This window comes from Lepidochelys kempii, chromosome 17 (genome assembly GCF_965140285.1).
Source record: "Lepidochelys kempii isolate rLepKem1 chromosome 17, rLepKem1.hap1, whole genome shotgun sequence".
Classification (NCBI taxonomy): Eukaryota; Metazoa; Chordata; order Testudines; family Cheloniidae; genus Lepidochelys; species Lepidochelys kempii.
The window spans coordinates 17,632,104-17,649,515 of NC_136396.1; the positions used below are offsets into that span (position 1 = coordinate 17,632,104).

Sequence of the window (17,412 nt, forward strand, 5' to 3'; positions counted from 1 at the left end):
TAGTAATTTGCCATTGGAAAACAATGGCTAAGATTTAATTTCTAGGTTTCAGAGTAACAGCCGTGTTAGTCTGTATTCGCAAAAAGAAAAGGAGGACTTGTGGCACCTTAGAGACTAACCAATTTATTTGAGCATGAGCTTTCGTGAGCTACAGCTCACTTCAACTGCATCTGATGAAGTGAGCTGTAGCTCACGAAAGCTCATGCTCAAATAAATTGGTTAGTCTCTAAGATGCCACAAGTCCTCCTTTTCTTTTTATTTAATTTCTAGTGGCTTTAAAAATATTAGTCATTAAAAAGTAAATTGCTACCACTGCTTAACAAAGCAATGGGAATTCCAGTAATTAGGTGTATTTATCGTTACACTGCCCCCCTTTTAAATGCATGTAAAGATACCTTTGTCCTGGATACACAGTCATCAAGGCTGGTGATCTGGGAGACACTCACAGAATTCTCCCAAAACTGCAGAAAACAGTGATATAACCCCACATGAAAGAAATACGTTGAGATTTCTTTGTGAGGTTTTTCGATCAAAACGCTCCAATCAACCTGCAATTTACAGCAGGTTTGGGGAGAAAAGCCTATGGAAAGCTCAGAAGCAATGAACCAACAGGAACCCAACCTCATATAGTTATTTACATAGTCCTCTGTGCCTCCAATCAGAAACCAGAGTTATAATATACAGTCCACCAATCGCACTGGACATCAGAAATTTCCAATAGGAGGAGAGCCGAGGATGCTGCCCATGGTACAGAATTGCTGATAGGAGGATCACTTGATACTTTGTATAGTCTCTGCAAACAGAGGCACGTTGCAAACAGCCCAGACAGAGACCCAGAGCCGCAGCAGCTCTAGACCTTCCAGCAACCTGCCCAGGTGAGTGAGTGCCAGAGGGTTACGTGCTGGGGCAGCAGCATCCGATCGGAGAGCGACACGTAGAGGGCTGGGCTGAGACCACCAAGTGCTCATATGCCTGCAGGGGGAAGCTGCAGAGGACTTTGCTGGGAAGGTAGGTGCAGCCCATCAGCACTGGGAGGGGAGGAAAGTGCATACAGCAGCCAGGCTGGGCTGGAGAAACTTGGCTGGCCGGTTAAGGATCTAATGCCTGGCACCCTTCCTGCTTCCTTGAGCTGAGTAAAATGCCCCATTGCTGCAGCTGTCTGGGATTCCCATACTCCGGCTGTCCTTCTGGAAGGGAATTTCTCATAGTCTTTGTACAGATCCTAGGGTCCTATGGGGCTGCTGCCCGGCTGAATCTGCCCTTTGCACATTGCTGGGAGGAGCGGTGCGTTTCCACCTACTCCCCTCACCAAGCCTGAAGGGTTCATGCCCAATGGTAAGCAACTGCCAGTGGCTTTGCTTGTGGCTGCACCAAGGGGCTTTTCGGAACGAAATGTGCCCCTTTCATCGAAGCAGATGAATGTTCAGCGCTGATGGAACAAAAGCGGGAGGATTTGGAAGCGACTTTCTGGCTTTAAATCTTTTCATTGGGAGGGAATCGTTAGTGAATAGAGGAGGAAGGTTTAAATGATCTGCATCCTGCACATTATTCACCCCTGTGTTTGTGTAATGCATATTTATATTGTTGCAATATGCATTACATACCTAAGGATTGTGTTTTGTTCTCATTTGGGCATTACATCCAGCAGAGCATTTAGACAAATCATAGTAAGAATGAGATTGCTTTGCTCTGGAAGCAGATGCAGAATTCTCTTTGTATTCCATTTTCTATTTTGCCGAAATGTCTCTAGTCTGCAAAAGGAAAGGAAAAAAACGGAATAAAACAACCTCAGCTGGTTCTCTAACTCCTGTGATGCTTTTTGGGGGTGGTGCCTTGGGGGGAATCTGCTTCTCACGCTGTATTCTTCCTAGAACCATATTCAGAGGATCTAGTGGAGCAGCCAAATATTCCAGTTGTATATACATGCATATCTATAAAAATCTGCATGGTATGTATTTCAGGACTGTGCTTCTCTCCATTTTTATGCTGAAAACACTGGCAAGTGATCTTGATTTTTTTTTATTTTAAAGTTGAGACTAATTATCATGCACTGATTATAACACTACTTATGTATGATTAATTCTGAGCTGATGTTTTTTTTAAATTAAATGTTGCTATAAATGCCTTTCGTAAACCTTTTAGGGCAGGGACTGTGGGCCAAATTCTGCTGTGTTACACCAATGCAAATCCAGAGCAACTCTATACATTGTGTAAATGGAACTTGGTCCCAGGTCCTTACTGATGTGCCAGATTCTGCTGTGTACACATGAAAATCTATGCTAATTCCATTGGCTTCAGTGGAGTTACTCCTGGTTTTAACTAGTGTAACTTTGAGCAGAATTTGTCGCTCTGGGTATAAATTGACAATGCTGTATAAATGTTTTACCGAAGGTATCTTTATAATAATAGTACGGCAGATTTTGTCCTCTGTGCACCTGAAATTTGACTTCAGACTGAAAAAAGTTACCACACAAAACCTGAAATTTTAAAACACCATGCTTGTTGGCTGTATAGCAGGAAAACTGGCTGTAGCCTTGAAGAGCTCGTTTTTGGAGTTGTGCAGCGGGGGAAGGCGGTTACAGCAATCAAGCTATACATCAGCAGGTAGCTGGAAGCTACTGTAGTTCTGGAGAATGGGTAGGAGGCAAGTCTAAGTGCATCTATCAGTGGGTACAGCGCAAGAGGTGCCATGGTCAGATCTAGTCATTCACTGCTATGCTGGTTATACAAAATGTTCTGAGTAAACCCTGGGGGGGGGCGGTGGTTGTAGTGCTGCTGTTGCACTGCTGTGAATATATAGGCCGTCAGTGACTTTCCAAGCTAAACACTCTACTACACTGGAGGTTGAAATTTATAGAAGACATCAATCTGGGAGGAAATGTGTGTTTTGTTTCTTGTTTTGTTTTTCCCCTTCCTAAAAGTCAAATCACACTCTCATTTTATTCACCTGAGTAATCCCACTGGTTTCCCTCACTCAAGTAAGAACTGAATTCTCATGATCAAGGTAAGCAGGGTTTGATCTATTCTTTTAAATTATTTATAATCGTCCTTTTTTTAAGTATCAGAGAAGCAAAATAATTTGCGATATTTATTTATAAAACATCCACAAATCTGGAGTTTTGAGGTTGTTTTTATAAAACTCCACCTCATTTTTCTTTGCTAAGTCTGAGTTTAAACCGTAAACGGATTTGCAAAAGAGCTCAGCTTCTATTTAGGTACCAAAATAAGTGCCCAGCTTTTCACAGAAGCTCAGCTCAGCACAGTATGTTGGGTTCTATGCAGTTTTGAAAATCTGGCTCTTATATAGGTGTTAGAATGGTTACTGAGTTCTTCTGAAAATCTGGCCTCACTTATGGATGCTTGGCATTTGAAATTCTGGCTCTGAGCCCCTTAGAAAATGTGTTCCTTAGTTCTTGCTAACAGCAGAAGTTTACTTTTGCATTTCAGTCTCTTGGATATATGTGTTTACTGTGTGCTGTGATGAGAGACACTAGTTGGTTAACTAAGATCTGCTAATGAGTCTAAAATAGAATTGCTACGAGAGAAAATCAGGGAAAGATTGTATTGGATTCCTGTGTCCATGTTCAGATAGGTCTGTTTGACACTGGTGTGTGCTGACAGTGTAGCAATCTGGGTTGTAATGTGATTATTTATTTACCAGTATTTTAGCATTAGAAATTGAAGGTCAATTGTTATTGATGCTATAGAAATTGCATGGAATCATAAGTTGTCCCAACTAGGTTTTCCTCAGTACATGAGGTGTGCTAAGATACTATGGTGAAGAGAGTCACATAAATACCTGGGTAGCTAGATAATGCAGAGAATTCTTTAAAATGTTATACAGTTTCCTGTGGTGGTTAAGAGAGTGAGTTTTTTAAAAGGTGGTGAAACTGTTGTTCCCATCTTCAACACACTGGTATGTTGACATGGTAGCAGTGGTTTAATGTGAGCATGTTATAAGACATATGATGAAATAGAAGACTTTTGCATGAAAAGAGAGGCATGGGAAAACCCAGATGTTTAAGTAAAGGGTGTATTAGATGGCTAAGGAGATGCTGTGTATGGCTGAGATGTTGTGTAGTGTGCAGGACATTGCTTTTGCAAAGTGTCTGTTCGTATGTCTGTGGAATGTTTTGTTTTAATGTATAGCTTTGTAGTTTTGTTTCAAACTCAGAGACATAGTATTAAATAAACAAACTGATTTTAATAGCTTGAGACATTTAATATATAGGAAGTACCTATATATTAATTTCTGAGCAGGGAAATATACCCAAGTCACTTTAAGGAAGGATGGTATGCAGTTAAATCACAGGTTTTAGATACAGAAGGCCTGGGCTCTATTCTCAGCTCTGCACCAGACCACAGTGCACCAGAAGAACTCCAGTGGTCTAGGGTAAATTCTTGGCTCTGTCACAGACTTTCCTGTGTGACCTTGGGCAAGTTACTTAGTTGCTCTGTGGCTTAGTTCTCTGTCTGTAAAATGTGGAGAGTAATACTTCCCTACCTCACATGGAGGTTGTGAAGATAAATTCTTTCATGTCTGTGTACTGCTCAGATACTACAGTATAGGAGTCCTAGACTATAGAGCTATTAAAAAAATAAGGAACCATTTTTACAATTTATTATGAAAATTTCAAAACAATTCCATCATGAGTTGGTTAAAAAAACAGGGGGGGGAGGAAAATATTTTTGAGAAATGTTTGCAAAAAACTTTAATCTAAATTTTGAAAAATTTTGACCTATCCTGATAGAGAAGTCTATCAATTTTTATTATTTTTTTTTTTATTGTGGCGAACTCCACAATGATGTCTACTAACTGGAAGTTTATCCCCTTTGCTATGCCAAAGCCCCGGGAAGTTAGTTTTGAGCTGTCTTGGTAGCTTGGATTTTCCATTGTGACGGTGCACAGTATCAGCCTTTGCAATCACCAGTATTGATTTTGAGATTAGACTGTTGTTATTACTTGATTGGTATATAGTGCCAGTTGAAAGTTTTTTCCCCTACCAATATCTGACGTCCACCTTGCAATCATGCATGTACAGTGACAGCACTTTTATTATCTCTGTCTTACTGATTCTTCGGAATAGTTCTCTTTTTTCCCTCATAATTGCCTGTACATTGTTGTTAAGGAAAGCTGCTTGTGTTGCAATGATAGCAGTTTCTGCAGCTGTGCTGTCAAAGCAAAATATATGATTCTGTTGTGGTTAAAAATCAATGGAAAGGTTTAGTTTAATAGGAATCATGGCTATTTTATTTACCTCCCTCTTTGCCATCATTTCAAGCTAAACATATAATGCAACTTCTATTAATGTGTTTATTTTTTCTCTGCAAGTCACCACAGCAGTTTTGACTTGTTTGGCTTTTGACATAGGATCACTTTGAAAAGATGCTTCTGAAATTGCATAAGGCAGGCAAGTAGCCTTTAACTCTGTCACTTAAAAAGAAGAAAAATTCTACGTTAATACTGTGATCCCACAAGTATTTGTGCAGTGTAGAGCAGGTTGTTGTACTGCAGCATGAGTGTGCACAGGAATGAGTGAAATTAATCACAAGGTATGCTGACTTCTTTGCTCACAAGTGTGCAATGTATGGGTGGAGAATGGATATATCTCAGGAAACATGGATTTAAGCTACAGCTTCTTTTGTTCTGATTAGGAGCTCAGGTACATTATTATTTATGTTAAAGTAGAACCTAGGGCTTCAACTGAGACTAGGCGCCCACTGTAATAGGCGTTGCGCACATACAAGAGAAATCCCTGTCCAAAGAACTTACAATCTAAATAATCAACACAAAGGATGGGAAGGCAAATAGAAGCACAGAGAGATGCCTTTCCCAAGGTCATACAGCATATCATGGAGCAGAGCTGCAAATAGAACACAGGTCACACAAGTCCCAGTGCCATGCTCTATGGTCAGGATAACACTGCCCCTCTCAGTCACTCTTAGGGGCCCTCCTGCTAAGAGGTTGTAATGCAGTGGCCATGGGCGAGGGGTCTCACTGATACAGCATCGGGCTCACTCGCACTCCCTTAGCACTGTTGTTCTTCATGTGTGTGTGTGATTCTCTGCCTTCGCTTTGTAGAGGACCACACTCTGAATGTTCTCCATCAGATGTGATGCATTAATCGGCTTTAGAGGGCTAACTTTCTTTGGATGGGAATAAGTGGTTAATAATAGGCAGAACCCATGTGGTTTCCCCTGTGACTGCAGTATAATCTTGGAGTTTTAGCCGGTGAGGTATTAAACAAGACATCTGTCTTGAGTGTGTTTGGGGGAGGAGGAGAGTGCTAAAGCAAGGCATCAGGCTCTATCAATTTACAGTGCAGTGGATGGGTCCTGGAAGCAACGTCCACTGACTACTAGCATTTTCCTTCCAGTGTTAGTTTTATTTCAGACTGACAAAGAAGCTTTATCATGTTCCCACTGTCCCCATAGCTCTCCAAATTAAATTCTCTTGTGGAGCTCAAAGGACCAGTCTGTGGTTCTTTTTGTTACTGTAGCCATAGTTTAGATGATAACAGAATGAGGGACTCTAGAACAGACTGGCAGTGCCCTGTAATGGGTATTGTCAGAGCTGGCTGCAGCTACAGTGGCAGGCATATATAGGAGCAAAATTAAAAAAACCCAGCTACACCCAGGATTCTAATAGGAGCAATTCTGTATATGTTAGACTATGAATATGTAATGCTAGGTGAGATAGACGGATTGCCTGGGAAGAGGAATTTAGGGATAAAGTGGACAGCAAGGTGATAGATGAGCCATGCCTGAGTTGTCCTGACAAAGTCCTGTGGCGTTTGTCCTTTGAAAATACTGAATTATATACTGAGAGTAACACAAGTACTTGTGCACTGTGTGTCAGAGATAACCCAATAAGAACTCTTAACACTGATGGCTTCACAGTTCTGTACAAACACTGACTAACTAATCCTCATAATCCCTCTGTGAAAAGAAATGGGAGGTTACGTATGGGGCAATAGAGACAGTAAAGTTAACTGCCTTGTCCACCATGACACAGCAATACCTGAGTCCTTTGTGAACATGATTTTTATTTCCTTCACATTTCTGTTCATGGGACTGGATAAGAGGCAAATGGGATCCTTGAAATTGTTCCCAGAACCAGGTCTTGTGTTGAACACAATCCAACAAACCTGCCCCTAGGCACTCTCTATAAAGACACTGTATAAGCATAAGCTTATTTTAATTGCCTGAAATATACCAATGTGGAGAGCAGTATTAGACAAGCCACAAAATAGGTGCTGCTAAAAAGATCCCTTTTTCTACTGCAACATCAGAGAAAGTGGGTATTGTACTTTCATCGAGTAATGATTTCATCAAATGCTAGCCAAGTTGTTAGTCTGCTTTCTGTAATGCTGCAGTGTAGGAGATGCTTAATGGTGCATAAATGGAAGTGTCCTGAAAGCTACTTTGGATGTAAGGAAAGCCAAAAGGCTTCAGTCATTGATTACAACTAGGGTGAGGGACTAATCTCCATTAAAAACCAAACATGGATTTGGCCTGGTGTAAATCCGTAGCTCTAGTCAAGTAAATGACACTATGCTGCTAGTCAGTTATGTCAACTATTCTTGAAGTTGAAACTTGAAAGGCAGAATCTAACCTGAAGGTGAAGGGATGGTTTAAAATTGACTTACCACTGCAAACTCACTTTTTTACTTTGGACAGAGGAAGGCAGTAGCTTATGATTTTACATCAGAAAAGTCCGAGTAAAGAATTGAGGCCCGGGGTGACTCAAGGGATTGTTAATAGGGTACAGAGACTTTCACTGGAAATCAGTGGGGTTGGGATTCTCAGAGGAGTTACGCATCCAAATCCTATTGAAATTCATTGAGTTCTCCCTTAAGCTCCTTTGAAAATCCCAGTGTAAGAGTCCTGTTTAATTAAGGATGAGAATTTGGCCCTATATCCAGTCTCGCATACATGGATGATGGACATTTGTCCTTTCATATGTTTGGAAGCACTGTTTGTTCATATGCAGCAGAATAGGCACAACCATGTGGAACATGAGGATATGTTCCTGCTGGTTCTCCATATATTTTATTTACCTGTTGATGAGTGAAATCCAGGACGCTCATGCATTTTCACTCTTGGTCCCTCCCAGACTTTTGGAAACAGTGTCCTCTCAGGAGGTCCAGGAGTGCTGTGGTCACCACGCCTAATCTTGAAACGATCACTGACAAAGGGACAACTGAGGCAAATACATCAGGTGTTTAATCTGCTAGTTCCTATGGGCTCTAACACCTTGTGAGTCCTAGGGTTGCCAACAGTCCCATATTATAAGGGACATCCCTTATTTTTTCATCTCTATACAAGATTGGGACTTGCTGAACGCTGCAAAAAGCAGCAAGAAATACTCCTGGCGAACATAGGTGAGTTCTTCTTCTTCTTCATAATTAATATTAGGACGAGGGGTGGGGCAGGGGTTCTAAGAAAACAGTCTGTTATTTTTGAAATACAATGTTGGCAACCCTAGCTCCTAACTGACTTCCACACCATGCTCCACCCTGGACCCCAGATACATCTGTGACCCATTTCTTCCAACCGCCACAGAACCTTCTGCCCTCCCTTCTCCCAGCTGTCACGGAATCTTCCCCACTGCCTCTGTGACCCCTCCCCCCATCTGCCCCGGAATCTTCCTCCCCCCCAACTGCCTGAGAACCTTCCCCCCTGCCTCTGTGACCCCCCCAACTCCCACAGAACCTTCCCCCTGCCTGGGTGAAACCCCAACTCCCACAGAACCTTCTTCCCCACCCCCAACTGCTTCAGAACCTCCTTCCTGCCTCTGTGACCCCTCAACTGCCACAGGACCTGTCTCCCCCTTAACTGCTTCAGAACCTTCCCCCTGCCTCTGTGAAACCCCCATCCCAACTGCTACAGAACCTCCACCTGACTCTGTGACCCCCCCCATCCCAACTACCACAGAACCTGTCTCCCCCTTAACTGCTACAGAACCTCTCCCCTGCCTCTGTGACCCCCTCCCCTCCAACTCCCACAGAACCTTCCTCCCCCAACTGCTTCAGAACCTCCTCCCTGCCTCTGTGACCCCTCAACTGCCACAGGACCTGTCTCCCCCTTAACTGCTTCAGAACCTTCCCCCTGCCTCTGTGAAACCCCCATCCCAACTGCTACAGAACCTCCACCTGACTCTGTGACCCCCCCCCATCCCAACTCCCACAGAACCTGTCTCCCCCTTAACTGCTACAGAACCTCTCCCCTGCCTCTGTGACCCCCTCCCCTCCAACTCCCACAGAACCTTCCTCCCCCAACTGCTTCAGAACCTCCTCCCTGCCTCTGTGACCCCTCAACTGCCACAGGACCTGTCTCCCCCTTAACTGCTTCAGAACCTTCCCCCTGCCTCTGTGAAACCCCCATCCCAACTGCTACAGAACCTCCACCTGACTCTGTGACCCCCCCCCATCCCAACTCCCACAGAACCTGTCTCCCCCTTAACTGCTACAGAACCTCTCCCCTGCCTCTGTGACCCCCTCCCCTCCAACTCCCACAGAACCTTCCTCCCCCAACTGCTTCAGAACCTCCTCCCTGTCTCTGTGAACCCCACCCCAACTACCATAGAACCACCCCTTCCTGCCTCGTGACCCCTCCTCATCCCAACTGCCACAGAACCTCCCCGCTGCCTCTATGACTCCTCCCCCCAACTGCCACAGAACCTGTCTCCCCCCAAACTGCTTCAGAACCTTCCCCCTGCCTCTGTGCCCCCCCCACTCCCACAGAACCTTCCTCCCCTCAATTGCTTCAGAACCTCCCCCCGCCTCTGTGACTCCCTTCCTCCCTAATGCCATGGATCCGTCCCCCATCTCTGTGACCTCCCAACTGCCATGGAACCTTTGTCCAGTCCCCCCTTCCGTGATCCACCCCCTCCTCCCCACTGCCCTCCTTGTTGCTACAAAACCTTTCCTTGCTGGCAGCCCCCCATCACCCACCTGAGCAGGAGCAAAAATGCAGGCGCAGACTCGCCCCCAGCAGTGTCACCGCCCTGCTATGACTGTAATAATAATGAATGGCTGGTTTGGTTGCTTTAAAAAAAATCCACTATGGGAAGATCCTGGTTTCTATGACTAGACATTTATTTTTTCAGAACTGATGTGTATAAACAGAGTCAAAGCTGTTAGTTGTAACCATTAAAGCTCTAAGGGGCTTGTGCCTGGTCACCTGAGACACAGTGTCTCCCCATGTCATACTGCCACAGTTAAGATCCATGGGGGCTCTTGAGCTGGAGTCCTCTCAGTTCAAATTGGGGGGCTACTGGCAGAGCCTTATGTGGGGAGGTCCTTTGCTGTGGAAGTTGCTTCTCCCCATTGTCCGCCAAGACTTGGGGTTGTTTGACTTACTGTGATAATGGAGACCATATAAGTACATTAGATAGTCTACTTGATTACATTTGTTGAGTGTATTTGGTGTGAATTGTAAAAGTGGATGGAGGGTACCAATTATTGCTGTACATTGAAAGAATAAAGATAAATATCAGCTGAACAAAAAATAGATGGGTTTGTATTCGCAACTTCAAACAAATATTGAAAACTGTGTAGAAGGACAGTTTTTTTGACATTATTCTTTATATTATGGTCACTCCTGGGGGTCCCAAATGAGATCAGGGCTCCATTGTGCTAGGTGATGTACATACAGATAGAGATGGTCCCTGCCCCCAAAGAACTTACAGTCTAAATAGAGAAGACTGCATGGGAAGCAAAGTGATTTGCCCAAGGTCACACAACAGGTTAGTGGCATCCTAGGCTACTACCCTATACAGTGGACTGCACTGCCTCTTATGGCAGCATGCTTTGTCTTTTTTTTTCTTTGTTAGATCTCTCTTCTTTCTCTATTGCTTTCCATTTCTTATTCCTTCTTTTCTCCTTCCTGACCTTCCCCATTTCTTTTCTGCTCTGGCACTCTGTTTTGGGAGAGAAACACTAATTCATCAGCCTGATTTAGCTCTGGAGCGTGAGCATCTTAAAAACTGTCCTTTGGAAAGTGACGTAATCTGCAGCAAAGAGAGACAGTTAAATGTAACTGTTATGCGTGTTCAGCCATAAAAACAATGTATATGGTAGAAGTGTGTGGAAGTTATTGTTGACATAGCTCATTCATCACAAAGGTATCAAAACTCAATAGTGATGCTTGTGATGAATAAGGCAATATACTAAATAGATGCGGTGTGCACAAGCATGCCGTTTTAATTAAACAAACCCCTGTTTGAAAAAAGCACCTTTTTAGCACTTTGAAAATAAAAATATGCTGATGCTAATTCACATAATATTAATCTGAAGGATTAGCAACAGGACAAAAGAAACATGACAAAAGAAAATCCATGGACTACAGTAGTGGCTGCTTCCCTGAGGTATGCAGTTTTGGCCACTGGATTCCTGTAATGAGGATCCACCTACCTGCTCCTTGTCCCAAGCCCATTCTGGATTGCCATGGAGCACTGTTATAGGACACAGAACCACTGTTTCCCACCCAAGTTCTTCCATATCTGGGGAATTCTCAGTCTGGGAGACTTCCTTTTTAGGGAGCCTTAATCCAAAACGCACTGAGGGCCACAGTTTCTTCGGGCAGGACTGATCTTTTCAGCTGTGTCAAAGGTTGCTGTCTATTGAGATAGAGAGCAATATTTCCATCAGGTTGTTTTATAGCCAACTACAATTAAAATCTATGCTTTTCTCGGAGTTGAAGTTCTTTGTGCCAGAAAGTGTGCTAGATTAATTTAGCTCATTTGTCTCTGGTGTAACTTTAGAATTTCATATGAATCTGTGACTATGCTCAGACAAAGCTGTGAAGTGTTGAGAGTGATAAATTCTCCAGCATGTATTGTTCAAGTAAGTTTATAGTAAAGTTGTTAGCTAGTTAGCAGTGACTGTGCTAATTATATTGGTGTGAGCGTAAACAGAAATTAACGCTGCGATGCTGTGTGTGAGATGTTCCACTGCTTGCTGGAGAAGTATTTATATTCTGTGTTGTTTTCTGAGATTTGGCTTATCATTTTCTCTTCTCTGGCTCCTCTGTTAGAGCCCTTGTTATGTTGTCAGCAAAGCTACTGTATTTATTACTGGGGATAAATTATGCCATATGCAGGAAAATCCATCACCTGATTCTCCTCTCAATGACACTGGTGTAAACTGGCAATAATCCCACTGAAGTGAGTGGCGTTTAACCAATAAAAAATCTGTGAAAGTGAGGTAACAGTCAAGCTCACTGTGTCTTACACTCCTCAAATTTCCCTTGTTTTTACACCTTTGTAGCTCACTGGCTTTAATAGTCCCTCCTGATTGACATCATTGTAAGAGAGAGGAGGATCAGGTCCTGTTAGTTTCATCTTGCAGAGTTTACTGCTCATCGTGAATGAGAGTCACTTTCACAGAGTGGAGGCATAACCTGAACAGGTCCTTATAGAAACATCAGGAACACAGAGCCCTGTGAATCCTGTGCATCTCCCAAGATGAGGGGAAGGTCAGGAGGGCTGCTCCCTGGGACCCCCAACTCTTATGCTAGGTCCCATAGAAACCCTTGTTATTATTAGCACCATAATTCATGTACTTGTTAAGAGCAGAGCCTGCATATAAATGTACTCTCTTATAGACCCATTGGTTACTTCTTCCAGCCAAGAAAACTTACTAACTTTCCTGGTTTAGAGTTTTCTCTTGGGGAACAAAGCACTGATCCTACATCTCAGACGATCAATTTCCTTGCAGGCTGTATATACATAATACATTTGCAGAGAAAAAGTTCTAGGATTTGCTCTTTTTTTTTTTTTAAAGGTGAATTCTGAGATAGCAGTCAGATTCGGATCACACTGATCAGAAGCCAGGTCTACAGACTCATGAGAATCAGAATTTAGAGAAAGCGTGGCCCAGTAGTTAGGGCACTAGCCTAGGGTATGGAAGCCCTAGGTTCAATTCCTAGCTCTTCCCCAGTTTCCTGTGTGATTTGGTTAGGTCACTTAGCCATGGTTTACACTAGGAGTTGAGGTCAAATTTAGCAGCGTTAAATCGATTTAACCCTGCACACGTCCACATGACGAAGCCCTTTTTTTCGACTTAAAGGGCTCTTAAAATCGATTTCCTTACTCCACCCCCGACAAGGGGATTAGCACTGAAATCAGCCTTGCCGGGTTGAATTTGGGGTACTGTGGACGCAATTAGATGGTATTGGCCCCTTGGAGCTATCCTAGAGTGCTCCATTGTGACCGCTCTGGACCGCACTCTCAACTCAGATGCACTGGCCAGGTAGACAGGAAAAGGCCCGCAAACTTTTGAATTTCATTTCCTGTTTGGCCAGCGTGGCAAGCTGCAGGTGACCGTGCAGAGCTCATCAGCAGAGGTGACCATGATGGAGTCCCAGAATCGCAAAAGAGCTCCAGCATGGACCGAACGGGAGGTATGGGATCTGATCACTGTATGGGGAGAGGAATCCGTGCTATTAGAACTCCGTTCCAGTTTTCGAAATGCCAAAACATTTGTCAAAATCTCCCAGGGCATGAAGGACAGAGGCCATAACAGGGACCCGAAGCAGTGCCCTGTGAAACTTAAGGAGCTGAGGCAAGCCTACCAGAAAACCAGAGAGGCGAATGGCCGCTCCGGGTCAGAGCCCCAAACATGCCGCTTCTATGATGGGCTGCATGCTATTTGAGGGGGTTCAGCTACCACTACCCCAACCGTGTTGTTTGACTCCTTCAATGGAGATGGAGGCAACACGGAAGCAGGTTTTGGGGACGAGGAAGATGATGATGAGGAGATAGCTCACAGCAAGCAAGCGGAGAAACCAATTTTCCTGACAGCCAGGAACTGTTTCTCACCCTGGACCTGGAGCCAGTGCCCCCCGAACCCACCCAAGGGTGCCTCCCGGACCCGCCAGGCGGAGAAGGGACCTCTGGTGAGTGTACCTTTTAAAATAGTATACATGGTTTAAAAGCAAGCGTGTTTAATGATCAATTTGCCCTGGATTTGCGGCTCTCCTGGATGTACTCCTAAAGCCTTTGCAAAAGGTTTCTGGGGAGGGCAGCCTTATTGCGTCCACCATGGTGCCACTTTACCACTCCAGGCTAGTAGCACGTAGTCGGGAATCATTGTTCAACAAAGCGTTGCAGTGTATGTTTGCTGGCATTCAAACAACATCCATTCTTTATCTCTCTGTGTTGTCCACAGGAGAGTGATACCGTTCATGGTCACCTGGTTGAAATAGGGTGCTTTTCTTAAGGGGACATTCAGAGGTGCCCATTCCTGCTGGGCTGTTTGCCTGTGGCTGAACAGAAATGTTCCCCGCTGTTAGCCACGGGGAGGGTGGAGGAGTGAGGGGCTAGCCACGCGGCGGGGGGAGGCAAAATGCGACCTTGTAACGAAAGCACATGTGCTATGTATGTAATGTTAACAGCAAGGTTTACCGTGAAAGAGTGTACCCATTGTTCTATAAAATGTGTCTTTTTAAATACCACTGTCCCTTTTTTTTTCTCCACCAGCTGCATGTGTTTCAAGGATCACAGGATCCTCTTCTTCCCAGAGGCTAGTGAAGATTAGAATGCAAAAAAAAAACACACTCGCGATGAAATGTTCTCTGAGCTCATGCTGTCCTCCCACACTGACAGAGCACAGACGAATGCATGGAGGCAGACCATGTCAGAGTGCAGGAAATCACAAAATGACTGGGAGGAGAGATGGCGGGCTGAAGAGAGGGCTGAAGCTGAAAGGTGGTGGCAGCATGATGAGAGGAGGCAGGATTCAATGCTGAGGCTGCTGGAGGATCAAACTAATATGCTCCAGCGTATGGTTGAGCTGCAGGAAAGGCAGCAGGAGCAAAGACCGCCGCTACACCCCCTGTGTAACCAACCACCCTCCTCCCCAAGTTCCATAGCCTCCTCACCCAGATGCCCAAGAACGCGGTGGGGGGGCCTCTGGTCACCCAGCCACTCCACCCCAGAGGATTGCCCAAGCAACAGAAGGCTGGCATTCAATAAGTTTTAAAGTTTTAAACTTTTAAAGTGCTGTGTGGCCTTGTCCTTCCCTCCTCCACCACCCCTCCTGGTGCTTCCCTCCTCCACCACCCCGCCCGGGCTACCTTGGCAGTTATCCCCCTATTTGTGTGATGAATTAATAAAGAATGCATGAATGTGAAGCAACAATGACTTTATTGCCTCTGCAGGTGGTTATCAAAGGGAGGAGGGAAGGGTGATTAGCTTACAGGGAAGTAGAGTGAACCAAGGGGGCAGGAGGGTTTCTTCAACAAACAGAACTTTCACACCATAGCCTGGCCAGTCATGAAACTGGTTTTCAAAGCTGCTCTGATGCACACCGTGCCCTCCCATGCTCTTCTAACCGCCCTGGTGTCTAGCTGCGAGTAACCAGCAGCCAGCCGATTTGCCTCAACCTCCCACCCCACTATAAACATCTCCCCCTTACTCTCACAGATATTGTGGAGCGCACAGCAAACAGTAATAACAGTGGGAATATTGGTTTCACTGAGGTCTAACCGAGTCAGTAAACTGCGCCAGCGCGCTTTTAAATGTCCAAATGCACATTCTACCACCATTCTGCACTTGCTCAGCCTGTAGTTGAACAGCTCCTGACTACTGTCCAGGCTGCCTGTGTATGGCTTCATGAGCCATGGCATTAAGGGGTAGGCTGGGTCCCCAAGGATAACTATAGGCATTTCAACATCCCCAACGGTTATTTTCTGGTCTGGCAATAAAGTCCCTTCCTGCAGCTTTTGAAACAGACCAGAGTTCCTGAAGATGCGAGTGTCATGTACCTTTCCCGGCCATCCCACGTTGATGTTGGTGAAACGTCCCTTGTGATCCACCAGTGCTTGCAGCACTATTGAAAAGTACCCTTTGCGGTTTATGTACTCAGCGGCTTGGTACTCCAGTGCCAAGATAGGGATATGGGTTCCGTCTATGGCCCCACCACAGTTAGGGAATCCCATTGCAGCAAAGCTATCCACTATGACCTGCACATTTCCCAGGGTCACTACCCTTGATATCAGCAGATCTTTGATTGCGTTGGCTACTTGCATCACAGCAGCCCCCACAGTAGATTTGCCTATTCCAAATTGATTCCCGACTGACTGGTAGCTGTCTGGTGTTGCAAGCTTCCACAGGGCTGTTGCCACTCGCTTCTCAACTGTGAGGGCTGCTCTCATCTTGGTATTCATGCACTTCAGGGCAGGGGAAAGCAAGTCAAAAAGTTCCATGAAAGTGCCCTTATGCATGCGAAAGTTTCGCAGCCACTGGGAATCGTCCCAGACCCGCAACACTATGCAGTCCCACCAGTCTGTGCTTTTTTCCCAGGCCCACAATCTGCGTTCCATCGCGTGAACCTCCCCCTTTAGCACCATGATGCCCACATTGCCAGGGCCCGTGCTTTGAGAGAAGTCTGTGTCCATGTCCTCATCACTCTCGTCACTGCGCTGACGTCGCGTACTCACCCAGTTTCGCTTTGCCAGGTTGTGGTGCTGCATATACTGCTGGATAATGCCTGTGATGTTTAATGTGCTCCTAATTGCCAAAGTGATCTGAGCGGGCTACATGCTTGCCATGGTATGGTGTCTGCACAGAAAAAAGGCGCGGAACGATTGTCTATTGTTGTTCTGACGGGGGGCGGGGGGTGACTGACGACATGGCTTACAGGGTTGGCTTACAGGGAATTAAAATCAACAAAGGGGGTGGCTTTTCATCAAGGAGAAACAAAAACAACTTGTCACACAGAATGGCCCCCTCAAGGATTGAACTAAAAACCCTGGGTTTAGCAGGCCAATGCTCAACCCACTGAGCTATCCCTCCCCCTGGTATTTCAGGCTGGACTGAATCTCCATTAAACTTTTCAAGGTGCCCCTGACAGACCTTACCGGAACGATTGTTGGCCGTTGATTTCACGGAGGGAGGGAGGGGGGAGCAAATGAATACAAAACAAATCTGGTATATTTCTTGTTTTGATCCACTCCATCTATCTTTTACATCTTTGGCTGGCAGCAGACGGTGCAGTAAGACTGCTAGCCATCCACATCTCCTGGCTGCTCGGCAGAACGTGGTGCAATAGGACTGCTAGCCATCCTCATCTCCTACCTGCTCGCCATAAGATGGTATAATGGGATTGCCGGCAGGACTAAAGAGAATGACCTGGTCGAGACACTACTAATTTAGTGCCTGTGCCCATGTCTGCCCAGGCGCACCTGACCGACCGTCCTGAGGCAGCCAGGAGCACCTCGGACACGATGACGATGGTTATCAAGCCTATTGCACCATCTGCTGCCACAAGGCAATGGGTTGCTGCTGCTGTGTAGCAATGCAGTACCACATCTGCCAGCACCCAGGAGACGTAGGGTGACAGTGAGTTGAGCGGGCTCCATGCTTGTCATGGTATGGCATCTGCACAGGTAACTCTGGAAAAAAGG

The 17,412-nt window shown here is 45.2% G+C and overlaps 1 protein-coding gene and 1 long non-coding RNA gene across 10 annotated transcripts in view; one reads left to right on the plus strand and one right to left on the minus strand.

Annotated features, from left to right (window-relative positions):
- Nucleotides 1-740, minus strand: part of LOC140899771 (uncharacterized) — a 137,620-nt gene extending 136,880 nt beyond the window's left edge. For both annotated transcript variants that reach the window (XR_012155443.2, XR_012155442.2), the window contains exon 1: nucleotides 396-740. This is a non-coding gene — a long non-coding RNA (uncharacterized LOC140899771). The remainder of the gene's footprint in view (nucleotides 1-395) is intronic.
- CAMKK1 (calcium/calmodulin dependent protein kinase kinase 1) overlaps nucleotides 461-17,412 on the plus strand; it is a 196,134-nt gene continuing 179,182 nt past the window's right edge. For 3 of the 8 annotated variants that reach the window (XM_073315804.2, XM_073315803.2, XM_078849270.1), the window contains exon 1: nucleotides 461-1,008. The gene's annotated coding sequence lies outside the window, so the exon portion shown is untranslated. Of the gene's footprint in view, nucleotides 1,009-1,044; nucleotides 1,336-2,452; nucleotides 3,005-17,412 lie in introns of those variants that run through there. The other 5 variants (XM_073315808.2, XM_073315805.2, XM_073315810.2 and 2 more) reach the window with 4 other exon arrangements.